Raw genomic sequence first — 10,334 nt, 5'->3', positions numbered from 1 at the left:
AAACAGACTGTTGTATACTAGTAGTTGTGATGTTTCTTCATGTATGTGATGAGGAGTAAATTTTAGTGTATTAGTTGTAATTATTATAGTGATTTTAGAATGCGTTATTCAGACAATTCAAGCTGTACGTGTTAGGGTAATTAAGAATGAAGCAAATTAACGTCTAGAGTGGTCAAGTTTTATGAGTTAGCTTTTGATAATTGGAGCCTTGCATGGGTGCTATTGTTTGCAGAATGTCCTGCTATTTTTAATTTCAAGCGTTTTTTCAACGTTGATGTAATAAACAGACTTGTCCAAACGTTTCTCTGACTAAATTTTAAAAAAAATTGATGATCTGAAAAAAAAACGAAAAACTAACACCCTCACTGAAAAATGGCAAAAAAAAGTTTTGAGATAGCAGTATTTTTCAGGGTCGGTTGGGAAAGCGGAAACAAACCTATTTTTTCTTTAGGCCCTTTAAGATTTTTATAGAGTTAGAGTGATGTAGAAATGGAACTAGTTTATCAATATATAGATTAATTGAAGCTAATGATCTGAGATAGTCATCAATTGGAGCCAGAGAAGTATAACAGATAGGGGATTTTTATTTAGGATTCAAACAGTGCACAGGAATAAAGTATGTAATTTGACTTCTCTTTGGGATGATGTAAAAAAAGTTGTAAATAGATTCATTTGTCTTTGCAAGATTCAGTGATGGAAAAATATGTTTTAAATTAATTACCATAAGAGAAACGACAGCTATCTCTGTGACAACATTATTTAGTCCATACAAATAAAGGTGTTCACTTTTCTAAATTCTTTGAATGTTGAATTTTCCAACTGCTGGAACCCATGACTACCACCATAAAACCAGCCAAATATGTTTAGCTATACTTGATTAAGCCATGGCCTGGCATTAAACCAATATCCATATATTTAGGTACGTAAGAAAACAAAAAAGTATTTCATGAGAATCTAGACACTTACCACAAATCTCTGTAAACAAAATCTGTAGCCAGATGAGAACCCTTTTTCCAAGTTCTCACCTTCCTTCGTTGTTATAACCTTTCCTGTATACACTAACAAAAAGTCGCCTGCATTTCTGTGGACAGTTGTTCTGACTCCTCTGCCTATAATACATAATATAAGCGTACAGGAAGCTACATGGAAATTATGAAGAAATTGTTGATTTCAATTTATATGTTATTGTCATATGTACATGTATATACTATTAGATGAATTGCACTGATATCATGTCAAAGAATTTGTACAAAAGAAAATTTTTGTATTTTTGCAGAACATTAGCTCCACGTGAAATTCAGGTTGACAGACCGTAGAGCTACAGTTCCACTCATGCAAAAATTGTATATTTATTGCACACAAAAAGTTCCACATGGTTTTGGACTATTTAAACTAATCTAGGAACATCTTCTGTGAAAATTTTAATACCGAAAATGTTCTTCAACAATGATGAATCCACAGTAGTCACTAGTCAACTGAATTTTTTATTCAATATTACATGTACTTCCTTGATAAATGAAGTTCCTTGGTTTTAAATTTAATGTATAGGCCTATATATTTGTGCAGCTATCAGCGGGCCATATAGCAGAATTTATTGATACTATGGAGTAATACCTGTTGATAACCATGAAGCACGCAAAAGTAATAGGATTCATGAAATATTTAACTCACAATAGAGGAATAATACCAACTAGATTGGTCTCCAAACAAAATTCAGAAGTTTAATTTAGGGCAATTCAAAAATTTTTCCTTACCTTTGTTCTCAAATAAACTTCTATTAAATCCTGGTGGATCAATATTCTTTTCACTCCATTTCCTTCACTCTTCAATGGGATTAACTCTTTTTCGATCTTTTCTTGACATGGTTTTCAATATGCTAAAGCACGTACATCCATTTTTTTTTTTTTATACTGTTTTCCACACTGCAAAGATTGAGAGATTATAGTAAATCCCGGTAGTTTATAAAACAGTTTTCTCTGTGTATAATCACAAATTTTAAACTGATGATCAAAAAAGTAAACAGAAAAAAACCCCTTATCATTCTGTCGAATAACAAGAAACTGTTAGATAACTTTTATAGATGAGTCTAAATAGTAGTTATGGGTGGGGGAACATAATAATGTTTATACCATTTGACTGTCCTTAAAGGCCGCGCACATTTTTACCGGGTGGTAAATCTCAGGTGAGGGTGGGGCTTAATTTCTAGAGGTGTAGAAGCCCCGGGGCTTGCAGTCTACCAGGGGTCGTGAACGCTGCTAATCATTAAACACAAGAAGCGAATTAATACACAGGAAACAAGCATTCTGAGAGTATTGCATAAGCAATACACGTCCCCTACCGGTTTGTGGAAATTGTGAAAACAATGCACTGTTATGCAGAATATCGAACCCGAACATTAAAAAATTCTCGAAAATATGTCAACCAGACGCTACAAAAGTGTAATCTTGATCTGTATTAGTTTGACATTTTGAAGCTGTTCAGCAAATTTCATATTATTCCTCAAACACATAAAGAAAAAAAGTATGGAAAACTGAAGTGGGACAGACAGACAGACGGACGGACTGTCGGACGCAGAGGAAAGCTTTAGTCCCCTCCGGTGAAAACCTGAAGGGGACTATAATAAATATTAATAATTAATCAGTCAGAATTGGTCTTAGTTTGAATATGTTGTTGTTCTAATGATATGAAGCAATTTGTTATGGAAATGTTACGCATTGTCCGAATTACACGTGTGTAAAGTACAATTTTAAAAAAAATCATTAAATTAATTCTGCTCTAAAAATGTAACGCAGTACATTGTGTTTAGCACTTGACATTCATGTTTAGGAAGTCAATTTTAATAAATATAATTGTATAAGAATTCAAACCACTATATATTAGGAATGTGGAATGTATATTCAGCCTTTTTACGATGACAGTATTATTGGAGTTCGTTTTCCATTTAGTGACATTTCGTGCAAAAAGTTCTAGTTGAGTGTATTTCCAGTAAATACGGCTTTTAATATTAGTAGCTCATAAGATTGTTTAAATATTTTTTTTTTTTTTTTTTTTTTTACATGTTTTGGAACTGCTTATGCATCCTCGTGGAATTTAGTAGGTCACATACAAATATAAATTGCATATTTTCAATTACTGACTTTTATTTTCTATAAAACAATGTTAATATTGGTAATGTTAAAAGTTCAATTTTAATTCCCCTTTTTTATACGTGACGGAAGATATCAAAGATAACGTTGTTAATTGCTAGCAAACAGAAATCAGCGGACCTGGCCAGATCAAGCTCGGACGATCACGTCCATCGAAATGGGTGCTATCGTTCAAACTTGATTGACAAGCGGCATCATTTTGAAGTTTGTACAGGTAAAAAAGGGGGCGTTTGTAAAATGTTCGGCCTTTAAACTTTAACAATGTAAAAGAACAAATAGACGCTGCGATTTCATTGGGTGTTTTATTTTTAATGATGGTGTAATGTGTCTCATGAGCTCAACTTTTGTCAAGGGTTTATGCAAGAAATAACAATAAGCCTCATTATTGGGAAAATGGGTTTCTTCTTTAGCTAAAAATTAATTTTTTTCAAACATTATTTTTTAATTTACACCAAAATTGTGTATAACAAATCCTGACGGTTAGAGCATCACAACATTCAATGTTTCAATGTGTCCAGTGAGAGCTTCGTCAAAAGCAGAAAGAGAGAGAGAGAGAGAGAGAGAGAGAGAGAGAGAGAGAGAGAGAGAGAGAGAGAGAGAGAGAGAGAGAGAGAGAGAGAGAGAGAGTGTGTTTAAAAACGACGAAGGATTGGGTACATCCTCTCAACGTCAACGAGTGGACTTCATGCAGGACCCATGACAGGTACCCCTACCGAATCGATCGTTTCGGCAAAAATAGATTAAACCTCCCTTCACAGAGGCAAACATAAGGATAAATACCTTCCAACGGCTCTAGCTGCAAAAGGTATTGTAAGGTGTTTCGTACCTAGTGTTTACTAATTGGAAAGATGACATGCAGTCAACTTTCGCCATTTTGATGATCCTTAACGCATGCGCAAAAAGGTACCGGGTTCGTTCGCCCCATCTACCTGTTCGCCCAAGTCCATTCGCCATAAAGGAACGTAGCATCGGGGGGGGGGGGGGGGGGGGGGGGGGGCGGGGGGGGGGGGGTGCAAATCAACAAAATAGGCATTATAACGATCAGTGCATTACGTCTTTTTTTTTTTTTTTTTTGCTTGTCAATGTTGAAATAATTACGTCTTAAACATTTAAAAAAAAAAAAGAATACTGTGATTTCAATTAAAGTCAGTTAAAGAAAATGAGGAAGTTTTCATTTTTCTTTCTTTTTCATCCAACATTTATCATCGATGTTATGTTTTTAATTCCATAGGCGTCGGAAGCAAATTGAAAGTGGGGGGGGGGGGGGGGGGGCTAGACTAAGCCTAGAAATATTGAGAAAAAAGTAATTCCCAAAATCATGGAAATCCTAATCCGTGGGAAGAGGGGGGGGGGGGGGGGGAAGTATACCTATACTTCCAAAAAAAAAATTACTTACCCAAATTTTTTTCCCCAAAATCATAAAATTCCTAATCCGTGGGGGGGGGGGGGGGGGGGGGGGGGGGGCTAGTATGCTTCTGAATCTAACTTCTCAATCTTTCAAGACAAATTTAGGAACAATAATCTTTCCTGCGAGAAAAAATGGGGGGGCTGAACCCTCTATCATGCTATGTTTCTAATGGTTAGGTATAACTTTGCAAAAAAAGTGGGGGGGCTAAGCCCCCCCCCCTAGCCCCCCCCCCCCGGTTCCGACGCCTACGAATTCCGTTAACAATGTTTACAATTGTTCAGTAAAACTAAATTTTCTTTAAATAACTGACTTTAACTGAAATCAAAGTATTCTTTTTTTAAATGTTTAAGACATAATTATTTTAACAGTGGAAAATGTTAATTAATGGTTAATAATTTAAACTGAAAATTATGGAAAGCTTTTTTCTATATGTTCGCTTTGTTTTGAAAACAATTTAATCCAATGAGGATACGAGCAGCGGCTTTTTTGATTCAGAATAAAAGTTTTTATAGCCCTAATCTTATCAAAAGAATCTTATTCATTATTAATAATCAATCTTCTAAGTTGGCCATGCAGCTACACGGAGGTTCATCTGGACACTATAATATGTGTTGAATCCACTGAATGCGGTTTTTTATCTTATATAATTTGAAACTTTATTTACAAAAAATCGCTTTAAAATTATATTTTAATGTTGCAAACGGGCCTTGAGCGAACACATTTCAGGGCGAACGGAAATTAGAGCGAACGGCGTCAAAGGGCGAAAGCGTTTTAGGGCGAATGAACATATGGATATGGATATATATGGATATCTAGGTATATTGAACATTACTATAAGCTACCAGCCTAGCCGCTAGGTCTTTAAATTCAGCCAACCACTTATTAAACCGACATATTTTGTTAATTTCAAGCGGAAATATAACGTACAGTACAAGTTAAAATTCATAATAACTTATAATATGAACTAAATATAACTAAATAGGATAAATATCAAGTTTGGTACAAAGTGGTAACTAAGGTAGCAATTTCGAGTTTGATGCTTAGCATTAAAAATGTAAGCTAGGTATATCCACGTAGCGGCTTGTCTAGATTTCTGTTCAACAGCGTAGCTGCTACATGTACATGTACGTAGCCCCACGTAGCCGCTACGATCCTTCACGGCCTTTTTATTTTTTTAGTGGAATCCGCGCCTGGCATAATATAATTTATTACAGCACATGTTATTATATTTATGCAAATGTTTAAACAGATAAAAATGAAAACAGCAATATCATTAAACGTAATATAAATTAAACTGTAACATTAAAGGTAAGTCATGATTTATTTAAATTGTGTTTAAAAAAAACTGTACGCATTAAAACCCTAGTTAAAGCCTCAGACGAGAAGATACACCACAAATAATCAAACACAAAAATTAAAACCATACACAACGATATATTTCACAAAAAATATAATGATGGATACTTATAGTCATTACATAATTAAATTTTGATAATTGACGCTAATTGTAATGCCTTGAGTTCATTTTTTTCCAATTGCCAGCGGTTACAATGAGTGTTTTTTTGTTGAGTCTTTATATTATATTTATATGTGTGTATTAAATTCGTTGGTATCTTTTCATTTAATAATCTTTTACGCCTTGCAATTGGTATGTTATATTGATTGTGCATTTATAGCTTAAATTGATTCGTTGATATATTTTCATTTAAAAAAGGACAAATTTCTGGGATATCATATTAATTCATATACAAATTGTATGATGTAATGATATGTAAACAGGCGCGGATCTAAAATTTACTTAAGGGAGGGGTGTTGGGGAAAATGATGTTGATATATTGTGTTTACATAGTACAAACTACTTCAAAATCAACAATGTACAAACTATAATGGTTATAACACGTTTTCATGTCATAATAGCTAGGTTAGCAACTTCTTAATTAAAATGAAATTATTGCTTTTATTTTCCTCTACACGTGTCCAGTACTTTCTGATTTCATGTTTACATGCCATTTGATATTTTCTTTAACGCCATGCAATTAATATTTGTATGGCACATTTATTGTGCATACCTAGCTTTTCGTTTAATAACACATTAATTAATATTGCTCTGAAAATTGCACATCGTCTGTATGTAATAAATGAATACAATGATCATCCTGCAAAGACAATGGCTGTTAATATGGATGCCTATAGAGGATAATGAGCAATTTTTGTTGTGACGTCTTTAGTTAGTTGTATGAAATTGTATGTGATGGTTTATGTACATGTATAATATTAACGATTTTAAGTAAATACTGACTTATACTGTTGGAAATAATTTACCATTATACCAGTTTGTATCGATCATACACAGCTTCTTGCACTGTATTTGTAACTGAAGGTATGATTCAATTTAATCGAAAAAACAAGTATGGATGTAAATTTCCGTTTGTTGAATAAATTCCTTAACATATTTATAACACACACTATGCGATAAAATATTTTTTAAAAACCAAAACAAATAATACTTACCTTTATCTTTTTACGCGACATTGATCGTCCTTGATATCTGTATGTTTTCAAGCGCTTATATGATCCAGATAGAATGTAAACTTCCGTTTTAACCCGCGCATGCGTGTTACCCTTCGTGGTGTGTATACCGCCATGCTGACGGGCTGATAATTATACACACACAACATACACAAAACGGAAAAATACTTCCAACTGGTCCATGCACCAATTTTCACATATATGGTTTATGGCATGATTTTAAGCATTTCTAAGGTGAAATTCAACTGAGGACCAGATTTTTGTCCTCACTTGAATTTTGTGTTCTCAGTTGTTGCTGTGTAACTTGACGTCGGCTCTCAGTTGCCAGTGTTTACGAACGCACACACACACACACACACACACACACACACACACACATATATATAGGACGTATTTGCATGTATGTATGCTATTTTGTTTTACTTTTTTCTCTAAACGAACGTCGAATATGACGTCATTTTTACTTTGACGTCATAAATTAAGTGCCCTTTATTTTTTTCACGGGATCCTGATATTATACGTTTTCTCAACATTTCAAAACCATGTAAATATAAGGTAGAAATTTAGACCATTTACCTGATAGGTAGAGGGTGTTCATTTTTATTACTAGAAAAATACATATAACGCCTGTGCATTTTTACTACAAATTTTTTGTAATATTCTGAAATCTCCTGGAAAAAAAGTTGTAGAAAATATTGGTATAAAAACGTGATAAGTAATGTTTATGTACATGTGTTATGCCGATCATTAAAAATCAAAATAATGAAGTATGAACGGGAATTGATATTAACGATTAGTAATCATTCTAAACTCCTCCACGATATGTAATTTCGCATGGCAAACTGTTCGAGAAGTTTCTTAGATGTACTTGAATAATATTACGCTTATTTTTTTTCTTAGATGAAAATTGGGCTGAACATAGGGCTTTTCGAACTACAGACGGAAAACCTCATATAAATCATGTTGTGTACTATATATTTTTATTAACTGATTTCTTATGATTGTTTATCAACCATAGTATTGCATTCTTTTAGTTTTAGTTGAGTACGAAACGAAAAAAAAAATCAACACAAATGTAAAGGTGGCTGGACGGTCAACAAATTAAGATCTACAGATATTTACCTAAATTTTAAGATTTTAACTATTGTTGCGTATAATTCACCTTTTAAAGTTGTGTGTTTCCCTATATTTTTTATAGAGTTCTTTAACTGGCCACGACCATCGAGTCCTCATAAATCACAGACACTTGGGGCATGCCCCCCCCCCTTTCAATTGATTTTAAATATAAAAAAAAAATGAGCTGTAACACACTTTTTTCTTGTTTAATTTTCCCAATATGCGTAATATATCACGGATTATGCAGTCCATTCGTCTCTACAAATTATTTTTAAAAATCGTATTTCTCGACTCACAATAAGAAAAAGGTCTGCGGTAAAATTTCAGATATAATTGGTAGTATTAATCTAACAATGTAATGTGCGGAAACTTAACACATCGATCTTAAATTTTGGAATTGATCAAGCTTTTTCTACAAAAGCCTATTTTTATTCTGTGTGAAGAAAGATTACCATGATCATCTTACAGGTGATGCTTGCACTTCGTTTCTACGGTGAGCCGAGCCGTGGAGAACGTAACAAATGCACTGGCGACCGTTTCACTAACAATTCGTAGATCGTAAACGCACGAGTACACTTACGATTTCCGGACGTGCACGTATCCGAGCGTTTCACTAAACCTATCGTAAACGTAGCACTTACGATTTGCGAGTTACGTCCAACTTTGCAGAACTCTTCTGTCAACGGAGGTATTTTCTACACCAAGCAGACGTAAACAATCTTTGACAGACGACACCATGGAACCAAAGTCAAGCTACTCAGCAATAAGCTACTCAGCAATAACGAAGTTTGTTTACATTTATCGACTATACAAACGGAATTTACCGATCCCGATTAAAAAAAAGATTTCTAAACAGAGCGCCTAGCGCCCAAACTAGGACTTGTGACACCCAAGTGACACCGGATTCTTGGGGGCACGGGTGTCCCCCCGGGATCCTCGGTCCCAAAACGGGCAATATTAACACCGATTTCTGGCGCCAGGGCGCTGAGTAGACCCTATCATACTGTTAAATAGGGAGTCTAAACTGAGCGCCTAGCGCCCAAACTAGGACTTGTGACACCCAAGTGACACCGGATTCTTGGGGGCACGGGTGTCCCCCCGCGATCCCCGGTCCCAAACCGGGCAATATTAACACCGATTTCTGGCGCCAGGGCGCTAAGTAGACCCTATCATACAGTTGAATAGGGAGTCTAAACTGAGCGCCTAGCGCCCAAACTAGGACTTGTGACACCCAAGTGACACCGGATTCTTGGGGGCACGGGTGTCCCCCCGGGATCCCCGGTCCCAAAACGGGCAATATTAACACCGATTTCTGGCGCCAGGGCGCTGAGTAGACCCTATCATACTGTTAAATAGGGAGTCTAAACTGAGCGCCTAGCGCCCAAACTAGGACTTGTGACACCCAAGTGACACCGGATTCTTGGGGGCACGGGTGTCCCCCCGCGAACCCCGGTCCCAAAACGGGCAATATTAACACCGATTTCTGGCGCCAGGGCGCTGAGTAGACCCTATCATACTGTTAAATAGGGAGTCTAAACTGAGCGCCTAGCGCCCAAACTAGGACTTATGACACCCAAGTCACACCGGATTCTTGGGGGTACGGGTGTCCCACCGGGATCCCCGGTCCCAAAAGGGGCAATATATACACCGATTTCTGGCGCCAGGGCGCTGAGTAGACCCTATCATACTGTTGAATAGGGAGTCTAAACTGAACGCCTAGCGCCCAAACTAGGACTTGTGACACCCAAGTGACACCGGATTCTTGGGGGCACGGGTGTCCCCCCGGGATCCCCGGTCCCAAAACGGGCAATATTAGCACCAATTTCTAGCATCAGGGCGCTGAGTTGACCCTATCATACTGTTAAATAGGGAGTCTAAACTGAGCGCCTAGCGCCCAAACTAGGACTTGTGACACCCAAGTGACATCGGATTCTTGGGGGCACGGGTGTCCCCCCGGGATCCCCGGTCCCAAAAGGGGCAATATATACACCGATTTCTGGCGCCAGGGCGCTGAGTAGACCCTATCATACTGTTGAATAGGGAGTCTAAACTGAGCGCCTAGCGCCCAAACTAGGACTTGTGACACCCAAGTGACACCGGATTCTTGGGGGCACGGGTGTCCCCCCGGGATCTCC

General features: G+C 36.7%; 1 pseudogene; it reads right to left on the bottom strand.

Moving 5' to 3' along the window:
• Positions 1-13: 13 nt before the first annotated feature.
• Positions 14-2,166, bottom strand: LOC128162952 (uncharacterized; annotated as a pseudogene).
• Between the last annotated feature and the right edge of the window lie 8,168 nt (positions 2,167-10,334).

This window comes from Crassostrea angulata, chromosome 1 (genome assembly GCF_025612915.1).
Source record: "Crassostrea angulata isolate pt1a10 chromosome 1, ASM2561291v2, whole genome shotgun sequence".
Classification (NCBI taxonomy): domain Eukaryota; kingdom Metazoa; phylum Mollusca; class Bivalvia; order Ostreida; family Ostreidae; genus Magallana; species Magallana angulata.
The sequence above is the reverse complement of the archived record's forward strand: the minus strand, read 5'-3'. Positions and strand labels throughout refer to the sequence as shown.